At 49.3% G+C, this 23,368-nt stretch overlaps 1 protein-coding gene across 1 annotated transcript in view; it reads left to right on the top strand.

The window, feature by feature from the left end:
- Dtnb (dystrobrevin beta) overlaps positions 1-5,742 on the top strand; it is a 204,225-nt gene extending 198,483 nt beyond the window's left edge. The window contains exons 20-21 of the mRNA XM_028778099.1: positions 3,847-3,882; positions 5,511-5,742. The gene's annotated coding sequence lies outside the window, so the exon portion shown is untranslated. The remainder of the gene's footprint in view (positions 1-3,846; positions 3,883-5,510) is intronic.
- Positions 5,743-23,368: the final 17,626 nt, after the last annotated feature.

Genomic DNA, 23,368 nt, shown 5'->3' with positions numbered 1-23,368 from the left:
GATATCCAGGACGGCAGTGGATATCCAGGACGGCAGTGGATATCCAGGATGGCAGTGGATATCCAGGCTGACCTCTCACACATTTCTGCAGCATGCACAAGACACACATCTATAGCTTGTCTTCCTCACCTTTCACAAATATTTTTAAGTAATTGAATCCTAGAGTTCAAAAGGGACTTAAGGATATTTAATTGAACTTTCTGTTAATATTAAAGCCTCCAGTTTGAATATTTCCAGGGGGCTCAGACATAGCCATAATCACTGGAGATTTCTTTCTAATTAGAGAGCTAAAATCTCCTTTCTGCCCTAAATCCATCTTCCTCTACAGCCCACCTTTCTGGTGTTTTATGGGAAATAGCGTGGTCACTCCCAAGTTTTCTCATTTTTAGGAGATTCTACCCAGTCCCTTTAAGACCTCAAATATGACATGATTGTTCTGTTTGGCCATACCTGGTGAGATGTGACCTGGTTTCCAGGATTGCACCCAGCTCTACTTCAAAGCCCTACAACTGTTTTCTTGAACTTGAACACAAAATGTTAAGTGTAACCCTAGTAGATAGCACCCCAACCCTGACCATCAAATCTGTCATCATGCCCTCTGCTTCATGGCTGTGAAAAGTTCCAATCAGACAGTGCCAGAGTGCAGCTGTTGGGCATGGACAAAGGACATGTATACACCCTGAGGCTGCTTGCTGCCTTAGGTCCCTGCCTCAGGCCTTCCACAGTGGCACTGGACCAAAGAGTCACTGGCCTCCTTGGACTTGTTTCCCAGCAGAGAGAGGTACAGAGGAAAAAGAGAAGATGTAGGATGAGAAAGACAGAGGTAAAGGCAAGTTCCCTAGTTTGGGAACCCAAGCTTTAGAGAAGTAGATGCTAACTTCCTTCCCCTTAGTTTTTGACCTGTCTCCTACCACACCCTCCCCAAGTCTGCAGCACCCCCACAGTTCCTCCTGCCTGTTCCCCCAACTGCCTCCGAGGTGTGCCCACAGGTAGTAGTGTCTCAGGTGACTTACTCATACTGTGGGATACACACAAGTCACAGAGCGTCTCCCGCCAACCTCATGGGGTCGATGGTCTATATGACTATCATCTGCAGAAGTGGGGAGAAAACAGAGCAGGAAGGTGTGGTCAGAAAGGATTGACTGTGGCTGTAGAGCAGGAAGGCGTGGTCAGAAAGGATTACTGTGGCTGTGGAGCAGCTCAGTGGGTGGATGCTCACCTAGCCCAGGGTAAACTACAGCATAAACCACAGGAGCGGTGGCACACACCACACCTGCAGTCCCAGCGCTTGGCAGGTGAAGACACGAGGTTCAGAAAGTCAGGCTTATCCTCTGCTGCAAAGTGAGCTTGAAGCTAGTGTGGGCTACCTGAAACCTTACCTCAAAAGCAAACACAAAAAAACACCATTAAATGTATAACAAGAGTTTCTGAAAAGTAGGAGACTTTTAGGTTGGAAGAGATAGGAAGAATAAAACCAAGAAAGAAAGGTGATGGCAAAAGACAGTAATGCTTTCCTCATCTTGCTGTGCAAGAAGCTATGTGCTTGTTATGTGTACTAAATGCTTTCATGGAAAATCTCATGTGACCCCTGACACTGACACACACAGATGGTAATGTCCCCATTTTAGTAAAAGGGAAGCAGATTCTAGGGGAGCCTGCTCAGGCAGACTCTTGAGTGGGCTTGAAGTGGGTCTTCCTGACTTCAGACTTCATGTTCTTGACTATCATCTTTCAGTGGGATATTAAACAGATACCAAAATCCTCTCAAGGCTCTTGAGAGTCTCAGGTTATGTCTATCATATATCAAGATGTTGTTTCTGGATTCCTCCAGAACATAAAACTCCCTGAGGCAGAGAATTTGGCCCGTGTTGTTGGTAATGGATTCCCAGTGTCTGGAACGGTGCCTGTCTTCTAGGAATGCCAGTGAATGAACTTGTCTCAGGCTGTGAACAGGGTGACATGATAGCATTAAGTGAAAAAGATGACCAGTGTCGACAGGTGAAGGGAGAAAGCAGGGAAGGTAAGGAGATAGCAGGGCTGGTCCTGAGCCTGTAGGTAGGCCTGTAACATGGCTGTCTTTATCTGGCTTCACAGCCCCAGACAGGAAGAATTCTAGACAAGGCTCTGAGGCTTATTAACTGGACAGGTTAATAAGTGACAGAGCCTGGACTCACCCCAGTACTCTCCAACCCCAAGCCCAGTGCTTCAATTCAAACAACAACTAGTCTAAAAGAAGTGGAAAAGCTTGCAGGATGGAAGGAGTCAGGGGAAACGGGTGGGAATCCTTCAGGGATGGAATGAATGAGAGAGGCCTGGGAGAACTGGGCCACTGGCACGAGTTGAGGTTGGAGGGTGATAGCCTGGCCTGGCCACACTTTAGGCTGTCAAAGAGAACAGCCATTCAGAGGTCCAGGTCTAGATAAGAAGGGCTATGGGGCAGGAGGAACAGACATGCCCACTCGTAAATGCCCACCCACCACCAAGCATATACCAGACCCCAGCCAAACCCTAGCATTGCTGTGGAACATTTTTCACTAAAGAGCTGCTGCTAAGGGCAGCTGCTGCCTTGGCCTCCCTTCCTATGTGCCTCCCTGCTCTATGCCCCTCCTCCTTAGCTTCCCCTACTTCCCCAAAGCAAGTCTAGACCCTTGCCCTCAGTCACTCATAGGAGCTGGAGTGGTTTTCCTTGGCCAGACTTGGCTCGGGGCCTCTGTCTCTGTCCCTGGCTGACCCTGTCAGTATTTTTCTGTGATACTTACTCTTAGCCCCTCCTTATCCCTCTAAGTACACGTGTCTGGTCTGTGTGTCTATTTGAAGGCTTTCTGTGAGAATACCTGAGCTTTTATGGCTTTCAGGTGCCATCTTTAAGAGCAACAGAGTAAAGAGTTGAGGTGCCTCTCAACACTATGTGGGTCCTTGCAGATATAATGGGGACATGTAAGATCAATAACTACTGATTTTACAGAAAAAGATTTATTTTCTTTGGAGTGAGGTCAGTTTCATGTGACATGAACACACCCTGTCATCTCCCTGCCCAGCACATGTGGTCTGTTCTGCATACAAGTCACAAGCACCAAAGGGATACATTTGAAGAATTCTGGTCAAAGCAGGCATCTCTGCCATATTCACCCCTAGCTTTCACCTCTGTTTGTTCTACACTGGATGTCTGAATCCCAGAAAAGGATACTGCTGTGCTAGTACCCTTCCTACGAGCATCCCCTGACGCCAAGCGGAAGAGAAGATCACAGGATGAGGCCTAGGCTGTTGCCTCCTCTGGTTGCCCAGAACTCCCATGTATATATATCTGAATCTCTCCAGAGCATCTGAGTCCTTCAGAATGTCCCCTAGCAATCTAGTTTATACACTGAGGCACCCTGATGTATATCTGGCCAGCAGTAGCCCTGAGGAGAAACATGGACTCTGGAACATCCAAGGGCCCTCTCTGAGGACAGACGTGAACTCGGAACATCCAAGGGGGAGGTAGCTTGCAATGCTGTTCCAGAGCATAGAGAAGTGGTGTCTGCACCAAACCTGTCCCACCCGGTTTCCTTTCAGAACCATAGGCTCTAACCCCACACTCCCTACTGCTAACCGCTCCCTACAGCTAGGGAGGCTCTGCCTCCAGTCACTGTTTTTTTTTTTTCCTTCACAATATTCCATGTCAGTTAAGTGCAGGTTGTAGGTAATCTGCCTCTACCCCATTGTCCCTGGCAGGAGAGCTCAACAGAAAGGTGAATATAAGTCTAGCCCCTGGCCATGTGAGTCAGGAAAGCCCCCTCAGAGAAGTCCAGCGGGCTGAGGAAAGCCTGAGTGTGATCTGTGTTGTTTCTGCCTCTGCTACTGCAGGTTAGCCCAGGAACATCCGGGACATAGCAAGCTCGGGTGAGTAGTGTGTACACCCCTTCCTCTACCCTTCCTTGCATCACAGATCCCAAGCCAGAGCAAGCCTAACTTACAATTAGGATGTTCTAGAAAGAACCCAGCTGCACCTTTTCCTCTGATCCCCCACAGCAGCCGCCACTGGACCTGCTTACTGGGTGTCTAGGCAGTGGCCTGTCTTGTATCGAATGTCATGGCCTGGTATCACCAATAGCACTGACTGAAGCAGGCTGCAGAGCACCAGCCAAGAGTAACCACTTCCCTGGTCTGCCTCTGCCTCTGTACTCCTGTCCTCTGTAGCTACGGTCTAACCTGCAGCAAGAATTCTCCTGGGCTTCTGTCACTCAACACTGCCTCCTAATGTTGTCCTCCACTGACCACAGAGAGCCAGTGAGTCTAAGGACAGACACTCTGCTAGCCGTAAGGAAATCAAGTGCCTCTCTCCCTTTTTAATCTGTATTCTGATGCCAGCTAAGCTATATAAACTATTGCAATTACTGAATTCACTTTTTTTTTCAGGACAGGGTACCACTATATAGCCTTAGCTGTCCTAGAATTTGTCATGTAGACCAGGGTATCCTCAAGCTCACAAGGATTAAACTGCTTCTGCATCCTAAGTGCTGGGACCAAAGAGATGTACCAACACGCCTGGTCTCTACTTTTTTTTTTTTTTTAAATTGGGCATCTTTTTTTCAGTTACCAATCTTCAGTGTAGAAAATCCAGGGTCGGGTTTAATCCCACCACTTGGGAGGCAGAGGCAGGCGGATTTCTGAGTTCAAGGCTGCTCTGGTCTACACAGAGAAACCCTGTCTCGAAAAACCAAAAAAAAAAAAAAAAAAAAAAAAAAAGGAAGAAAGAAAATCCAGGGCCATGGCACCACCAGCCAGCAAAGGAACTTTCTCAGACAGTCTTCTAAGTACTGTCACCTCAGAGCTGCCTCTGGGCTGAACTAGTCCCCACCCTCTCTGCAGGGTCAGCCTGCACACTTGGCTTACAAAGCTGGTTGCAGGGTGCTGCTACTCAGTATATGCAGACCAGGCCCTTCCTATGGCAAGCCCAGGCTTCTGTGAGCTGTTGGTGAGATCAGGAACTGACTCGAAGGCCTTCAGGAGCCTGCCAGGTCCCCTTTGTCCCCAGGGCCAGAGGGACAGCATAGAAAGGAGTTATGTGTGCACCATCAAGCCTGCTCCCTCCATGTACACGAGAAAGCCTACGTCCACACTCAAGACCCTGGTGCCAGAGCTGGAGTCAGCTGGCGTCTCTGCCTCTGACCCGTGTTAGGTCCTATGAGAAGCCAGCAGTTGAGGTAGATAAAAAGTGCCACACACTGCAGCCTGCTGTCTGCTGCCAAAGGCTAGGCTTCCTCCCCTTCCAAACCTGGTATTATGAACCCAGTTTTTAATTCAATTGAAGTATTTCCTACTCCTGTGACACAAGCAATGACCTAAGAAGACACATTCTTGCCACACCCCAACCCTGTCCTCTGAAAGAGAAAAGACGTCTACATGCACAACTGAAGAGCCAGAGACCCAACATCCCCCACCTCCATGCAGGTCTGCTGGTGCACAGCTGTTGGCAGCTTTGTCCTGAGCCCCCAGTGTGCTTGTGACTAACAGTCTGTCTTGTACAGGCGCAGAGGCGGAGGAGCAAGCTGGCACCGACAAGACACGGGAAGGTCTTCCCCCAGAGGCACATTCCTATCCGTCTTTCTGCTGCACACCTGGACCAGGCTTGCAGGCTGCCAGACTCATTCAACCTCCAGAGAGGAGCCAAGCCTGTGGGAAGTGGGGAGGGACTGCCTGAGGCTGCAGCTGGTGGGCCTCCTGCATGTGCTAGCATCTGCACTCCTCCCTCAGGGCATGCTCTCATCTCTGCATCAGGAATTTACCAGAAGATAGAAAAGAAAAGAAAAAGCGCTGAGCCCGTGTGTGTTCCTGACCAAATGGGGTTCCTTCTGGCATCTGGCCAGCACAGGGTACTCTCCCTAGTGTGGGCACACACATTTCTTTCCTACCTTTGACCTTTAAAAAACAACATTTTCTGTCTATGCAAAGAAAGCTGCAGGCCTTGTTCAGCTCTACAGACATTTACACCCTGGCCTCAGTGCTATAAATAGTGCCCCCTTCCTCTTTGAACTGGCGAGGCTTCCGCCTGCACAGTGCTGTGCGGCACTGTGGTTGTGCAGGCCGGAGGCAGGCGGAGAACCTTGTGGTCCAGTCAATGGGGAAGCAGTCCTGTTCTATGTGCCAAGCTGGGACTGGCAGCCAGGGGGCGCACTGCCTGGGTGCTGCTCATGCATCCTCTCCTGGGGTCCTGTGAACATGTGATCACTACATCCCATTCACATCGATTTTCCTCTTTTTTCCCTGCTCCCTGAGCTCCAGGATGTTATTTTTAGTAGACGAGCTACTATAAATATTTATAAAGGGCAGTGACTGGAATGATGTGAGAGGGCCCACAGCTGGCACTGCAGCATTCCCTACCCACCTCTGAAGACCCTCCCTAACTGTGAAGTGTATGCAGAGCCATGGACTGAATCCATGGGCACACATGAGGTCCCATGAGAGTCTCCTAAAGGCGCAGTGAAGGGAGAACAAGGGATGGATACTGTTGCATTCCGGCCCCATCTGTTTCTCTGCCTTACTCCCATTTCTAGCTGGAGTAAGTCAAGGCTGGGAGAAGCAATAGGAACCTTGCTGGGCCAAGGTCCTCAGTGTCCTGGGCACTTAGTATGAAGGGCAGGTGCACCATGGATCACTGCCACTGTGAGGGCGGTGCTGGCCTCTGCTCAGCTGTTGGAAAAACACTTGGCTTCCTGACCCACCTATGGTTGGTTAGCAGGCAAGCTAAGGACTTAGAAGGCCAGCAGGCCTGCCCACTCAGAGAAAGGGGATTCGGGCTTATGGATGGCCAGAGGGGCAAAGATGAACAACTCCATGTAGAAAGTTCTGGGGATACACTACAGACCCCAGTGGTGAAATGCACTGTAAGGGTAAGACAGCTTCACAGACAGCCGATCAAACAGCTATGCAGGCTGTACTCTCCCCATCCTCGCTTTTCACACTCTGTGTAGGGAACAAGGTAGACTCCTACCTCCTGACTCCTTACGTGAGCGCGTCTCTGGAAAGTGTGGTGTTCACCTCACCCTGACCAGAGTGAGGGCTGAGGACCAAGGAGAGGGCTGCGTCCGTTCCTCTGATGCCAGCATTGGAGACATCATGTCTACCTTTGTTAACATCAATTATTGATTTCTTTTAGAGCTAGAATACCCATTATTATATAAGGCTCCTTACATTTGGTATCTGCTTTCAAAGTTCTTGCCTCTATGACCTGGAACACATAAGGCCGTTCTATGGTAGGTACTTTCTTGTTAATTTTTCCATAGCAACTTAGGCGCTTAATTTAGTTTAGGCAGGTGATCTGGCCTGGAGAGTCAGGCTGCTCTATAGGACCCTGGTCTAAATTGCTGCTTTATGTGACAGGGAAGGACCAAATGATTCCTGGGCCATCTTTTGTATATGCTGAGGGAAAGATTGAGATCCTAGCTAACCTGGAACTCGCAATCTTCCTGCCTCTGTGTCTTGAATGGTGATAGTCCAGATGTGTGAGATTCCAGACGTGTGCCACCAACCTGGCCGTCCTGGGAGGCCACTCCCCTTCTGGCTCTGGTGCTTGTGTACAGCTGTCCTGAACTGTTCTCGCCTGCCAGTCTTTATTTGCTGGTAGACTCCTTTCCTGCATTGCGGGCTCCCTGTTCCTGATGCCCACCAGCATTAGAAGGTGCAGTTGCCATGGCAATACTGAGTCATCTGAATTCCTGCAGCAGTGTCTGGAGGAAAAGGGCTCACAAAGGGTTGGTGAGCCTCAGCCAGTGTACTCTTCAGGGGTCAGGTGTTTGATTATAACTGGAGTGTGGGAGGTGGGTGTTCTACCTGCCTCTGGAAGATCCTGTAGTGGCAAAACACCCACACCCTCACAGGCTTTCAGAAGTGGAGGGCTCCCAGCAAGGATTCTCAGGCAGCACCCTATTCTAGCAGTTCTCAAACTGAGCATGCATCGAGTCTCCTGCAAGCCTTGTTAATGCCTCCATAGTCTTTTGAGCCAGTTGCTCTGGGCTGAAGACAGTACTTTGCAATGCTATGGCAAGCCTCAGGTCATCTTGGTACTCAGCCTGGAGCCTGTATTGTCAAAACTACTTTGAGCTTCTAAGAAGGGGAAACCAATCCCACCCATGCAGGGAACTACTTTTTAGTCAGGTAGAAAAGGTCAAGAGTCTGTTGTCCTAGAGGAAGAAGAGGTAGAGGGAACCTCAGAAATCCCATTGTTTCCCTGGAAGAAGGTAATGTGTACTGGGGCTGGAGACCCCTATACTTCATTTGAGTGTCTTCCCTTCTTTCTTTAGATTTATTTTTTAATATTCTCTCTCTGTGTCTCTCTGTCTCTCTCTGTCTTCCCTCCCTCCCTGTGTGCTGTGTGTGTGTGTACACATACATGTAATAACAGATGCCCACAGAATCCAGAAGAAGGTGTTGGTTTCTTTAGAGCTAGAGTTACAAGTAGTTGTGACAGAAACCAAACATGGGTCCTTTGCAAGAGCAGTGCATATCCTTAACTGCAGAGCCATCTCTTCAGCCTGGTAGACTAAATCAATCAATCAACCTCTCTCTCGCTCATATTTTTAATGATAAATAAACAGAGGGCCTGGAGGAATAGCTCATGTTTGCTAAGAAATCCTTAATTATATATAATCAACCACAACTTAAATCTGCCTTAGCCCAATGAGAGTCCTTCACCAGGTGGCAGAAACTCCTGTCCCATTGTTCATCTATAGCCATGACCACCTTATCAGTCAGGTTGCTAGTGTTGTGGAAGTCTGAGCAAGCTGATTCTCATAGCCACTGATACATCAGTAAGGGTCATGTATGCCCACAGCCTTGAGTTTCCAGTGGGTACTCTGGTTTTCCCACAGGAAGCAGAATTTTAGATTCAGCCCCTGACGTGTAACTGATGGGGCATCTGCCCAGCTGAGCTGAAGCCCACCGTTAGACAGTGGGCTTGCTAAAGACCTCCTTCAGTCACCAGTGGAAAATATGTCATCACATACCAGGCATCAAACCCTAATGAGCAATATTCAGTAAAGAATCAATTTGAGTCCTGGGTCTGAGGGTAATAAGAAGTTTCCCTGCAGCTCCAAAAGTCCCCAGCCCAAGAGTCCCAAGGGACCCCGGTCTTTTATTTCCAACTGTCAACTCTGAGGCAGGCCATTCTCCTAGTGGCATCTGGGGACAATGAGACTTACTACTCCCAGGTAGGCTCTGAAGCTGTGCCTGGGTAAGGCACCACCCTTTGGCCACTGCCTTCCTAATGTCGCCTCTCTACAACTCATTGTTGGATGGGATGTTTGAAGGAGTACGCACCTTGGGCTGCTGGGAATGAAGTAAGTTACAAGCGACAAGTGACAGGAGCGGCTCAGGGCCCAGGGATAGGAGTCGGGCACAGATGATGGCTGTGAGATGCTCTGCTGAAGCCTCTACTTTCTGCCCTTTTCCTCTTGGGTGCCAATTGGTGTGGGGCCTACATTCTTCATTGCCTAGGCAACCATTCTGAGCTCTCCCTTCATCCAAGCCCACCACGGAAGCCCAGATCCTTGCTTCTAAAAGGACAAAGACCCAAGGAACAGGAATAGGTGTAGAGCTGCAGGTGGAAGAGGGTGCACAAGGTGGCATAGGGCAGCTTCCCACCCTGGGCTCAAGTGATAGCTTCCGATGTCCAAACGCACTCATTGGGCCTGGGATTTGACCCTGCTATGTCCGAGCTCACTTTGAGGACCTAACTTCATAGTTCTTCATTAGGTTCCCAAGCACAGGTGCTGCTTCCTGTCTCAGAGACTCTTATCTGCCTCTCCCTTCCCTTCACACACTGTACCTCTCCCAGCCCAGCTCCTGCAGGATTTCCTGGGGGCTGCATGCTTCAAGAAGGCCGCTTATCTCTGCCTTCAGCCATCCATAGAGAGTGGGAATTAGGTTGGGGTCATTCAGAGGCCTCGGGCCAAACTTTGCACACTGTGGGGTTTAAAGCTAGTGCCGTGGGGAGGGGCCCTGGTTTAACAGTCCTGTTTGCTGAGGCCCCTACCCTGAGCAGCCCAGAGCCCCACCTCATGCTCACTGGGCTTTTCCTGCCCCCTATTTTATGACTTGGGTCTTAATCCACTCCTGTTGAGAAGAGACAGCTCTATGACAAGGTCTCCTGGGCTATGTTGTGCACACACAGCTCCCCTCAGAAAAGGCCTTCTGTTTGGCACACCCAGGCACACCCTGCATAGGAACTCTACTTCAGAACTATCTCCAAGCTAAGCCCCATGCCCAGAGAATACAGATAGGGCCTAATAGGGTTAATGGAACCAGAGCATAGGGCTGCTGAGACATTTAGAGAGAGATTGGTATAGCTCACTGGTCCAGTGCTTGCCTAGAATATGCCAGGCTATGGGTTCAACCCCCAGTACCAAAATAAAAGACATCTGGGAAGGGAAAACTGAGTTCAGGTATAGTGGCTCACACATGTATTCACAGCACTCTGACGGAAGTGGGATTTACAGTAAGTTCACTGCCAGCCAAGGGTCTATGTAATGAAACCTTATCTCCTAAAGTAGCAACAACAAAAAACAAGAATTACACAGTTAGTTCAGCAGATGTATAAGAGGAATGTGTGTTGGCTATGCTGATTGGTATCACTGACTATCCAGAGCAGGTGGGACTCTTCAAGGGGCCTTCTCTGAAAGAAAGAGAGCTAGTATACATTTCGTGTCTGCCGTGCACCAGGTGTGTTTATGTATGTAATCTTGTTTAATGCTATCTGCTCATAAAGCTGCCATGTTAGGTTTATCCATTCTCAGAGCTACGAGGCTCAGAGAGGTCAAGTGCCTCCCCTGCAATCACACAGAAAGTAACAAGCCCCATCTGTATGCTTGACTGATGCTCCCATGACCTCAGACTGCTAATGTGGTAAAGTCTGTGCAAAGTTTCAAGAAGGATGAGTGTTCCAAGTTCAGTTGAAGGAACAGAAGTGGCTCAGCAGAGGATATGCAGTGTCCCATCAGTTGGTTTAACAAGAGTCTGGTTTGTCCTCCTCACAAGCCACGTACATGGAAGCTGGGAACATAGCCCAGTTGGTACAGTGTTTACCTAATATGCAAGGAAGCATAGACTGGGCATGATGATCCACACTTTATACTCCCAAACTGGGTAAACGGAGGCAGGAATGTCATCATTCTTGCCTATGTAGTGACTTGAGACCAGTGTGGGCTACAAAAGACTCTGCCTCCAAAAAGGAAAAAGAAAAGGAAGCTGGGCTTCATGCTATAGCTTGAGCTCCCAACACTTTGGAAACTGAGTTAGGAGGGTTGTAAGTTCAGGGCCAGCCTGAGCTTATAATGAGTATGAGACCAACTTGGGCCACATAGTGAGACCGTGTCCTCTCCCCAAGACAGAGGCAGGGCTAGAGAGATGGCACCCATTTAAAAGCACTGGCTGTTCTTGCAAAGAAGCATGGCTCACAACCATCTGCAACTCTTGTTCCAGGGGATCTGATGCTCTTTTCTGGCCTCCCTGGGCACCAGGCACACATGGTACATGACATGCACACCAACAAAATACATATACGCATAAAATTAAAGATTGAGAGAGGGTCAAATGCTTCATTGAAGGAATAGCCGCTCAGATAATTTTTAAGCCTTAAAATGTATGTCTCAATTCCTAATGCCCCCCCCCCCCCCCCCAGACATACTCTTTGGTGCCTTCCAGTCCATTTAAATCCAACATTGACCTGCCACAGACAATCGTGTTCACTTTCCCTAGATATAGACTCTGTGATAATAACCCAGCAAGAAGGGAAGAAGGAAACAACAGCCTTCCCGGACCCTTTCAGGATATATGTTCAAAGTGTTTAGAATGAGTTCCGAAGTGTCTCAATAGGCACTGAAAATACCATCATCTCCTGGGGACCAAGGGGTGACCATGTGGCTCTCAAAACTGTCTCCAGAGACAGATCTACCCTAGGAGGAACTGCCTTAGTAAATCATAACAAAACTAGCAGACTGATGACTATTTGTCCATCTCAAAGCTGAAAGTCCAAGATGAGGAAGCACCTGGCCAGAGCCTTCTGTTACTTCATATCTTGGTGGGAAAGCAGGATGGTGTGTGTTAAAGAGGCAGCCTTGTTTTCTAACAACCCACTCTTGCTGGAACTAATCCTTGTTCCCCACCCCCCCCGGCCGCCGGCCCCCGGCGAAGGGGCCCACTAATCCCTCTTAGCAAGCTAATCACCTCTTAAAGGTCCAGCACCTCTCAGTTCTGTTCCTCTGGTGACCAAGTTTGAATGTGTTCAAGAGGAGGCAAGGCATATTCAAACTATAAAGGGCCTTGATCCCCAATAGACATGGATATGCAGGACTCTGAGTTCCTTCCCTATATTATTTGCCCTAGACAGGATGAGCAGAGATTGTCAGTCTGTGTGTAAACCATGTGGTTTCTCACTAGGGTCGCCCTGCTTCAGGGAACCAGTAGATCTGTATTAACATCTCGGGCCCCATTCTGTACTCCAAGTTTTCATGGCAGAATGTGAAAGTTTTCAGGTTCTCTGAGGGGTTACCCATCCTGTCCTGAGCAGACCTTCCTTACACGAGGAGACTTGCCTGACTGTAAGGGGATCTCCAAGTATAATCAGCACTACGGAGAGGCTGTGACATTCCCATTGCCATGTGAAATGTAAGGCAGAGCAGAGCATCATAGAACTTGGCAGCTCAGGAAACCGAAGCCAAGGCCTCAAATGGACTAGGCCACCCAGGGAGGGATTGGAGGAGCTCCCAAAGGAGCCAATGATGCCTTCCAAACTCGTGTCAGCATGCATCATGGCATCTAGTCCTGACGTAGGAGAGAATCCTGGATAGGGAACAGGGTGCTGAGGATACTCCTCCAGACCACTCTCTACCCAACCCGAGGCTGAATGAGTGTCAGCCCTTAGTCCTTGCCTCCTTCACCCCCTGACTCCCGAGAGCTGCTTCCAGGTAACAGAGGCTGACATTCATGTCAGGTCCCCAGAGGATGACAATTATCCTAGAATTGTCCTGTCCAGTGAGTAGTCTGAACTTAGCTGACCAAACAAAGAAGATACCCCTCCTCTGTGCTTACTTAAAGTCCCCAACAAGATTAGGTGAAGAGCAGGGCCTATTACAATGCCTTCCACAGTGGAGATGCAGATCCTAGTGACCAGCTATGGGTAATAATGGGACTCAGGCAACTGGGCGGGGCTGTAAAGGGCAATCAGAGAAAGCGGCACCTGCTCATTGCCAAGCCAGGACATAAGAAAATGCCAAGGGAAGAAAAATTCAACTTGGAGTCAATAAAACAGTGGTAACATCCACGAGAGCACAGCCATGCTGCCATGTTCCATGATACTTTGGTCAGCTCCTTTAGTTTTCCCTTCCCTTCCCTTCCTTCCTTCCTTCCTTCCTTCCTTCCTTCCTTCCTTCCTTCCTTCCTTCCTTCCTTCTTTCTTTCTTTCTTTCTTTCTTTCTTTCTTTCTTTCTTTTAAATGAGTTTTGAAATAGAAAATTCCTCCTAGGGAAAAAGTTGGCTTCCCTGGCTCCTGCCTTTGAAGATTTGCTGTCACTACCCTCACTGTCGAGGCTCTGAGGTCCCTTTCAGTCTGAAGGCCTGTGGTGATGTCAGCATATCCCAGCTGCTTTCAATTAAGCCCCTTGAGCTGAAGAGCAAATGGCTTTAGCGAGTTGATTTTCCAAAGGGTCAATCTTATTTTGAACCAATGTGTCAAAACAAAATCAACTCAACCACAACACATACTAAGCAAATAAATACATCTCTTCTCAGATTCCCTTTAAAAACTGCAAGTGTGTAGCAAGAGGCAGCGTGTGGCTCAGCCCTCTGCTTGAGCTCTAGGAGAGATGGATAGAGTTCTGTTTCAATTCCTCCAAAGTAGAGGGCCAAAAATTGGCAACAAAGCAGAGCCTGCCTGGCCTTGTGTTAGAGGCTGTCTAAAGTAAAAGCCATACCACACCTGCCTTTACCTGACCACTGGTTGTGCAAACTAGGAAGGACATATGTCCTACAGAAGTGGGTAGCAAAGGCTAGGAAGGGCAATAGTGAACCTTCAGAGAGTGGGGTGCTAGTGCCCCCACATTGCTGGTATCTCCTTGCTGCTATCTGCTGCTGGGAGGAATGCTCAGAGCACAACTCCCCAAGTCATGTGGTTACCCGTTAGGCTACGGAAGTGGGTACTGCTTTGTGACTGGGGTCTACATTGGAAAGCAGAGTATGAGGAGGCCCAAAGGTTTGTCTGCCCAGGAGGGTCTTTTCAAAAACAACAGGCTGCAAATGGTGAACTGTCAAGAGATTACGCATGATGCAGACTTATAGATTTCTTTTGGAAATATCACATTAGCTCTGCTGCTCCTTCAGTTCATATGGAGAGCACCTTACTGTTCTTAAATTTCCCCATACATTCCTCCATAAACGCACCTTGTTGGTCATGTGTCCTGGGACAGTTGCTCAAGATACTCCATTGGCATTCTGCATCCTCCAAGACCCTTCCACACAGAAAACCTCCCTCACCATCCCCAGGCAGCAGCCCAGAGGTGGCCACCCACTGAGAAGTCAACTGACCACATCAGTTCACCAGGAAACACCCATACCCACAGGCATCCTGCCCTGTTACTGGGCCCACCTCTATGCTGAGCCAGAGAAGGCCTGCTGCTGAGTCAGACATCATTGCCCCAGTCAACTGCTCCTAATGCCTGCCTTCAGCATGCCTTCTGCTGCCATTTGCTGAGGCTGGGGAGCTCCAGCAGCAAAAGCCTCATACCCTTAATCTACATGCAGATCATGTGATTCTGCTTAGTGTGAAATTTGCATAGGTCAGAAGATGATGGTCATGGAAGATGTGGCCTTTCCTCCCCTGTGGTGATAGCAGGCCTGGAATGACCCATTGGGATGGCTCAGCCAGAAGGAGGGATGGAGGGAGGAAGAGACAGGGAGCAGGAGGCAGTAGGTAGAGTTGAAGATGCTTGTAAAACCTGTACTAGCAAGGTTGAGGCAGAAGGATTGCCCAAAATTGTCTGCCATCCTGAGCTACAGAGTGAATTTCAGGCCAGCCTGGACTACAGTGTGCAGACCATCTCAAAACAAAACAAAACAAAAAACTAAAGAAGGGATGTGGAAGAGAGGTTATAATTACAAGCCTAACAGCCAGCCTGGCCCAGTCCTCATGGCTCGGTCCTTCTGGATAGCTTTGTTCTCATCACACCCTTGCAGATCACCTAGACCCTGCGGCTTTGTACCATGAGGTCCTCTGCCTTCCAGAAGCCAGCAAGCTTCCCAGGACATGCTAGGGATTCTTCACACACATGTCTGTAACTTACATATAAAGCAGATTAAATATCTACCTGTTAGCTAGCACTCATGAAATGATACACTAGTGTCTGACAAAGTATGAATAACAGTACTATTTTATTACTTTAAAAGAAAAAAAAAAACAGTCTGGCAGTGGTGACACATGCCTTTAATCCCAGCATTCCAGAAGCAGAGGCAAGCAGATCTCTGAGTTCGAGGCCAGCCTGAGCTCTAGAGTTGAGTTCCCAGAACCGCCAGGGCTATACAGAGAAACCCTGTCTCAAAAAAAAAAAAAAAATCTTTTAAATGAATAAATTCAGAGCTGAAGAGGTGACGCAATGAGAGACAGGCCTTGCTGTATAGCGTAAAGGCCTGAGTTTGGATCACTGAGCCTACAAAGAAGAGCTAAGTGTGGTCTTACACTGGCCTGTAACTCCCGTGCAGTGGGGAACAGAGACAGGAAGGTTTCGGCCAGCCTAGCTCCAGATTCGGTATGACACCTTGTTAAAGGAATGAAGGGGAGTGATAGGGACACCTGACCGTCTCTGGCCTCCATGAACAACATATACACCCTCCAACATTCGCATGTACACATACATGACATTCGTGTACATATACACACACAAAGATGTGTCATCAGCCATCTTAGAACAATGCCCCAGCCAGTGCAAACCTGAAACAGCTTCATACCCCATGCAAAGGAGCCAGACACTGAAGGATGCTATGGCACCAACTCCTGCCTACCTGCTCTTAACAGTGGGTGAGAGAGAGGCTCGTCACCAAGCCACCTATGTTGCAATTTGTTTCTTTTGAGGTAGTGTCTCCTGTATTCCAGGCTATCCTGACACTTGCTATATAGTTGCTATATAGCTGGTCCTCTTGCCTCCTTCTCCCTAGTTCTGGAATCACGGGCAGTACCATCCTGTGTGCCCAGTTTATGCTGTGTTGTGAATGGAACCCAAGGGAAAGGACTCCAGCAACTAAGCCACCTCCAGTCCATGCTGGGATTTTTGACTGTCAGAGAGGATGTTCTCACCTGAGACTACCCAAAAGAAATATAGGTGCTCCTACATGTTGAAACATGAGAAATGAATCTTGGAGACTGAATGTTTGGTGCTTCTGAATACTTGAGTGACTTGTGTAGAGTAACCCAGTAGATGTGCTAGCCTCGGAAAGGAAGCTAAAATCAGAAACTGATGATTGCATAGTGGTCCAACCATTAAGGATCAGCCTACGGTTAATGGATGTGGTTTAGGACAAGGCAAAGGAGTATCTCACTCTGTAGGGGAAAAAAGATCCCCAGAGACTGGGTGTGTGTCACACAAAGCCTAAGTAGGAACCCAGGCTTGACCATGTGGAGTTCTCTGCCCACCCAGCTACCAGGAAAGATCTGCTTCCTGTGGTTCTGCCTTGAACTTGCAGCCCTCTTGCTTCATCTCTGCTCTTTCCCGTGTCAGCATTGTGTGTCTAATGCCCCACAGCACACCCTGCTGACCCCCTATCCTGGCTCTTAGGATATTTATATGTGAAGTTCCTGCCCCTGTCCCAACTGTGATCCCTAAGTCACCCAGTGTTACTATAACAGAAGGCTCAGAGCACTTTTCCCTCCCCATGAGATTCCTTGATTTCCTCCTAAACTAATTGCCCCTCCCACTGTGAGGGTCCCTGCAGGTCTCATGTTAGATTCCTGGTCCTTTCCCTGCCTTTGCTCACACGTGACTTTGCCAGTGTCTACTCTACCTTCTTCCCTGGTGTCAACCACCCTCTCTCCAGGCCTGGCTGGGACTAGCTCCTGGGAGCCCTTCCCTGGCCTCCCTAACTTTGGCTCCTGACTTCTAGCCAAGGTATGGGAAAACATGGACTCTGAGGGCAGCCATGCCTCCTGGTTTGGTTGGTTGGTTGGTTGGTTGGTTGGTTGGTTGGTTGGTTTGGTTTGATTGCCAGGGTTGGTGTATTGGGGTGGGGAGGATGGGTGTTAATTCTTTTTTTTTTTTTTTTTTTTTTTTGAGACAGTGTCTTATGTAGCCCAGGCCTGCCTTGAACTCCTGATCCTCCTACCTCCATCTCTCAAGGGCTGGCCTCACAGGCTGGTGCCAGCACACTGGCTCCACACCTGCTTGTGGTTCCTGATGCTGTTGCTTTCGAGGATGCTTTACCTCTGCATGTAAAATGAAAGTAATTCCAGCCTAGGCTGTCATTTAGGCTCGTGTTAAATGCCTAAGACCTCCTAAGACCTGAAGCCGTGCTGAGAAAGGTGGTAAGTAACTACAGATAGTGCAGTCAGCCTCCCTCTCACTAGCATCTTCTCCACCCACGTGATTCAGAAAGCCAAGGACACTGAGCCCTGGCCAGGCCAGGAGACTGCAGTGACAGCATATGGACGCCTGGCACTGCTGGAGCCAAGCCAGTGCCAAACGGCTAAGAGTCACCATTGAAGAGTCCACCGCCCAGGCTGGAAAGCATGGTCAGGCTTGGAGAGCTGGCTCATGTCCCCGCAGCAGACACATGGGGACTACCTTCTGAGGTTGGGGCACGGTCCCACGTGCCAAGCCGTACTTCTGCTCACTGCAGTCTTTACACAGCAGGAGAGACTTTGTCTGAGGAGATAGGCGCTGGTCTAGAAGTGCCAGGTCAGTGCCGCAGACCTCACCCTGTCACTTGGTATCTGCACGCACTCCTCAGGGCCTGACAGCTCCCTCAATATGTAGAAGGTGCTTTTGTTGGTGGTGGTGGTAAGTTTTGTTTTTACTAGCCTCGAAACACCAAGGTCTTGTCTCAACCTTTCCACAGGACAAAGGGCTGTTTGCCAGACTAGACACGACCTGCTATGAATGCTGTCCCCATCACCAAGGATGTTGGACTCTGCTTCCCTAGGCATAGATGAGGGGACATTCTCATCTGCTTAACACTGAACAGACGTGTGTGTGTGTGAACAGACGTGTGTGTGTGTGTGTGTGTGTGTGTGTGTGTGTGTGTGTGTGCATTCGTGTACGTCTGTTTGGCTGAGCTCACTCACTCAGGCCCTGGCTGGGGATCTGAACTCAGCTTCCCTGTCCTGTGTTTTACCTGCTGAGCCATCTCCATGGTCCTGAACAGATACTTCCCGTCTCCTCTCTCCTCCTCCCTTCCCATCTCCCTTCTACCCTCTCCTTTTCCTCCTCCTACTTTCTCTCTCCTGTCCCTCCTTCCCTCTCTCTTTCCCTTTGGCCCCTCCCCTCTCTGACTCTCTCTTCCTCTTTCCCTCCCCCTCTCCCTCTTTCTCTTACTCCCCTCTCTCCTCTTCCTCTGTCCATCCCCCTCTCTTCCTCTCCCTTCATCTCTTCCTCTTCTTCTCCCACTCTCTTCCTTCTCTTCCTCCTCTCCCCTCCCCTCTCCTCTCTCAGAAAGAGTAGCTCTTACTGGCCTGGATCTCACTCTGTAGACCAGGCTTGCCTCAGGCTTGCTTGAAGTGATCCTCCTGCCTCAGCCTCCAGAATGCTGGGACTCCAGACGTATGCTACTGTAGCACCCTGCCTTAACAGTGTTGAGTGCCTATTACGTGCCAGGAATAGTCTAGGCTTTGGGCAACAACACAGCCAGGTTACACCTTTAGGACACATTAGACTCTTTGGGAGGAGATGGGTAGTAAGTAACTGTCTTGTCAACAAGTGGGAAGTAGGCCAGGTGGTGGTGGTGCACACCTTTAATCCCAGCACTTGGGAGACAGAGGCATGTGGATTTCTGAGTTCGAGGTCAGCCTGGTCTACTGAGTGAGTTCCAGGACAGCCAGGGCTACACAGAGAAACCCTGTCTCAAAAAACCAAAAAAAAAAAAGAAAAAAGAAAAAAAAAGGTGGGAAGTATCTGTAACCCCAAAAGCCTGTGGACCAGAGGTGCTCTTATCTGTGTGCTGGTGTACAGTAACTAGCTACTGTTTTAGATGAACAAAGAAAACACACAATCTTCTTGGCAGAATTGTCTGACCTGCATCTAGTTTCAGGACAGGCCATGCCCCACCCTGGTGGCCCACTGGGAATGCTCTCTGGGCAGCATGTCCCCTCCTCCCTGTTCCTTTCCTTCCTTCCGTGACTCTCCCTGGATCTGGACACCAGGCCTTTGCCGACTGCACTGAATTTTCCTGTCCTTCAGGGTCACTTTCTCCAGTGACATGTTTTCAGTTCCCTGTCACTTCTAATTCGGAGCTGGCTTTCTAGATGGAACAAGAAAAAGATATCCCAGAAGTTATACCTTGTCAGGCAACTGGACACAGACAAATAATTTCCCCAGCTGCCCAGAGCACCCCCAGGCCCTCTCCTCTGTGTGTGCCTCTGACTCCTCCACTCTCAATCCAGACCTCTGGATTATCTACATTGGCCTGGGTCTAACCTCAGCCCCATCTACACTGGCCTAGGCCTAACCTAGGCCCAGTGCTCCAGAGCACGGTCTGTGTAAGCACAGTGGAACCCCACACTTTCCAGACACCAGTAGCATCCCCTTCCTCCCCCAGTTCTGTCTCAGGTGTGACTCTTCCCGACTACACGGTCTCTGAGCTCCTCCAGGGCTGGCAGGGCCAGATCTGCACCAATCAGCGTACTGCAGTCAGTCTCCATCTCACTGCCAAAATGTGGGCGCTTAACCATCAGCTGTGGACAAGCACCCACGCATACACCTTCCCTGGCTTCCCACACAGTCAAAGGCTGAGAGAAGGATGGAAAGGGGGAAGGCCTGGGACCCACCCCCAAACCTGAGTTGTCTTATAAAAAAGTCAACAGCCAGGCATGGTGGCTCCCACCTGTCATCTCAGCACTGAGAAAGCTGAGGCAGAAGGATTGCCAGTCTCCAAAATAAATGAGTAAAAATAATACACGATAATAAACAAACAGTGCATCTTTTTAAAGTAGGTCCCACCAGGGATTTTCCTCGTATGTCGGTTTGTGAGGTTTTTATAAATGTATGACAAATGGGAAACTTGGCTAAATAATAGTTTTAACAAATTGCCATTATTAAAAAAAAAATTAGGATTGTCCCCGAGGAGAGAACACACCACAAACGTACTCTTCACTAAGAGTAAGCTGTAAGCGAGCTCCTTCGTTTGACCGCGTCCCCCACCACAGTCCTCTGGGCCTGTCCGCTCTAACCCGAGCCCAGCCAATTAGAAGCCAGCTTTTCTGGTGTCCTCCGTGACCGGCAAGCATATGCTCCGCCCCTCCACCAGCGCCACCTGGAGGTTGAGGAGCGCAGGTGCGGCGTCTGCGCAGAGGGTACGGGGCCCTAGTGGCTCCGTGCTTGTCCGCTGTGTGGCTTGCTGCGGGATTTTTCAGGCGGAGCCTCCAGGAACTGTCACCAGCGCCTTCAGCCTAGGTGCTCAGCTAATCAATCATGCTGTAAATTATATCCTCTATCCCCTCAAGGTTTTTTGTTTTTGCTTTTAGTTTTTTTCCCTCAAGGATTTGCTAAGGGAAAATTGGCTCGGAAAAGTGACCAGAAAGTGTTATTAATTTTTTTTTCGTGGCTATTTATTCACTGTGTAAAACAGGCTGGCCTCTAACTTGCAGCGTTTATCATGTTGGTGGGAGTGATGGAGCATTTAAAATGGCTCCTGAGGCAAGATGTGATAGCACATGCTTGCAGTCTCAACATTTGCTTCTCATGATGGACGCCTGGAGTCAGGAGGGGTAGGACAGCCAAGACATCATCAGCTCCTCCCCTGGAGAGACTGACTAGGGACCCTCGAACTACATCAAACACAGAACTGACACAGCCAGAGTTCATTCTTCTCCCGGTTCTTAATCTAAATGGAGGTTCCAGTAACCTCCACCCCAGCTTTGCACAGTCCAGATGTGATAGAGTGTACCTCCACATAGTAGGAGAGTGCCAGAAAAGATATCCTTACTGAGTATCTACAAAGAGCGACAAATCCTAGGTTCCTTATTGGAATAGCTGCTGCCCCAGAACTCCAAGAGTTGTTTTAGCTATGAAATACTTTACAACAGTTTTGTACAAAGGAAAATACCCCTTTAGACTGTTTTCCAATCATGTAGCTCTGCTTTTCTTGTCAGAGAGAGAAGGATGGGGGGGAGACAGACATAGAGTAGGAGAGAAAGGCAGAGGCATGGTACTTGAGAACCTTGGTTCACCAGGGTTTAGGGAAGAACTCCAGAGCCAGGCCTTTCTCTCCCTGTAGGTATGGCATCTGCTTTGGAAACTCCAGGGACACCTGCCTAGCCAAAGCGGGAAGCCATAGAGCACATAGTCCCTGCTCAGGGCCAACCTTAATTATGTCAGCCACGGCTCCAAGATTCCCACTGGGTAGGAGCTCAGTAGATAGTGGGAAACCACTCCCCAGGGCTACTGGGAGTAGTTCTAGAATCCACAGAGGCCTCTCCCCTGGAGTACCCAAGTTAGCCCTGGTAGAACCAGCAGAAACCCCAGGATCCATGACACCCACTTCCCCACTCCATCACTTCTTGGGCCAGAGGCTCAAAGTCTCCAGATTCTCAACTCTGGAGATCTGTGCTGGGGGGTCCACAGGGGCAGGTCCTGGGAAGTATGGAAAGCTACTCATTCCTGCCTGGTGTTACCTAACACCCAGCCTTGGTTTCCCTGCAGTTCCTGTGTCACCTCTCACCTGCCTGTCCCTGGCTCCTCCTTTCCCTAGGGCTGCAGGGGCCTTAGCTCCTGGTTTCTGACTCCACATCTGTAGAGTGATTTTGCCTGCAGTGAGCTCCTAGGTGCCCAGGGCAGGCAGGTTTTCCAGGTGCTGCTCAGATTCCAAGTGCCTGGAACACCACGGGGAAGAAGATACAGGAAGGGAAGGTTGGGTTAGATTTCTCCAAGGAGGAAAAGAGCTGTGAGCCCAGGGCCATCTGCAGCCTTCTGGGAATTCCCTGCAGGCATAGGCCACAGTTGGAAGAGCTCTGGTCTTGGCTCTGTCACTGACTTGCCACCAAGGACTCCCTGGCCTTTAGCATTATCCCCAGAATGGAGATCACAGTTGCTTGCCTGCCTGGCTGCCTGCCGGTGTGATATGGATGGATCAGGCTTCCTCACCCCTCTGGACCTCTAGGAGACAGGACAGATAGGAAACTGTTTCCCTGAATCATGATAGTATTGGTAGCGTGTGTGGAAGGCTGGCTACAAGGCGAGCCCCATCCCAGGCACTAGGCCCTTTTATTTAATTCTAGCAGCCCTGAGTAGGCAAGGCCATCAGTCCCGATAGCAACATTATGAAGATCACGACAGCTAGCAAAGGCCAAGTCGTCAGGAGAGTGCATGTCTGCCTAAGGCAAAGGCCTGTCCTTGAGTCTAGGCCACCCTGAGACAACACCCTGAGAGTTCTGGCAAGAACTCTGAGGTGGGGAAAACAACCTTGCTAGAAGTCCAGTCTGTGTTTATTACTTCGTCCAGCTTCTGTGTGGGCCTGGGAAATTTAGTTAAATTCTCTAACCTTCCATGCCCACATTCTTGGACTTCCATGTCCAAGTTTCTTGGCTCATGCTCTTTCTTTTAAAGCCAACTGCTGAAGGTCTCAGCAGCTGCAATGTCTCCTCTTCTGTACGTAGGACCCCTTGATTTCAGGCATCACAGTGTCCACAGTCTTCATCTGTCCTAAACCTAAAGTCAAGCATAGTGGCTGATGCTCACAGACTGAGAACTTGGGAGGCTGAGTAGCATTAATACAAGTTCAAGGTTAGCCTGAGAAATCTAGTGAGTTTCAAGGCCAAGCTGGGCTATAAAATGAGATTCTGTCTCAAAACAAAACAATGACCCTCAGCTGCAATCGCCTAGCAGGTGACCCAACATCTTCACAATTCCAGCAATTTGGAACAAATAGGTTTTCTCCAACACCATAAACCATTTCAATCGAAATTAAAAGTAGAGGGGAAAAAAAGACAGATTTATTTGGTGGCAGCTTTTGGGCAAGTTCACTGATCACAAGGAATGGGGCCGGGGAAATCACCATGCAGACGGGAGAGACAGAGAGGGGTTGGGGAAAGAGAGACCGTAAGCGCGACACACACAGGTAGGGAGCAAGAAATGGCATCCACACACACAGGGAGAGAGAAATGCAGAGGAGGAGGGTTAGATTATATAGGGAAGAGCCTCTT

The sequence above is a fragment of the Grammomys surdaster genome, unplaced genomic scaffold (genome assembly GCF_004785775.1).
Source record: "Grammomys surdaster isolate TR1022 unplaced genomic scaffold, NIH_TR_1.0 324, whole genome shotgun sequence".
In the NCBI taxonomy this organism is placed as follows: Eukaryota; Metazoa; Chordata; class Mammalia; order Rodentia; family Muridae; genus Grammomys; species Grammomys surdaster.
The sequence above is the reverse complement of the archived record's forward strand: the minus strand, read 5'-3'. Positions and strand labels throughout refer to the sequence as shown.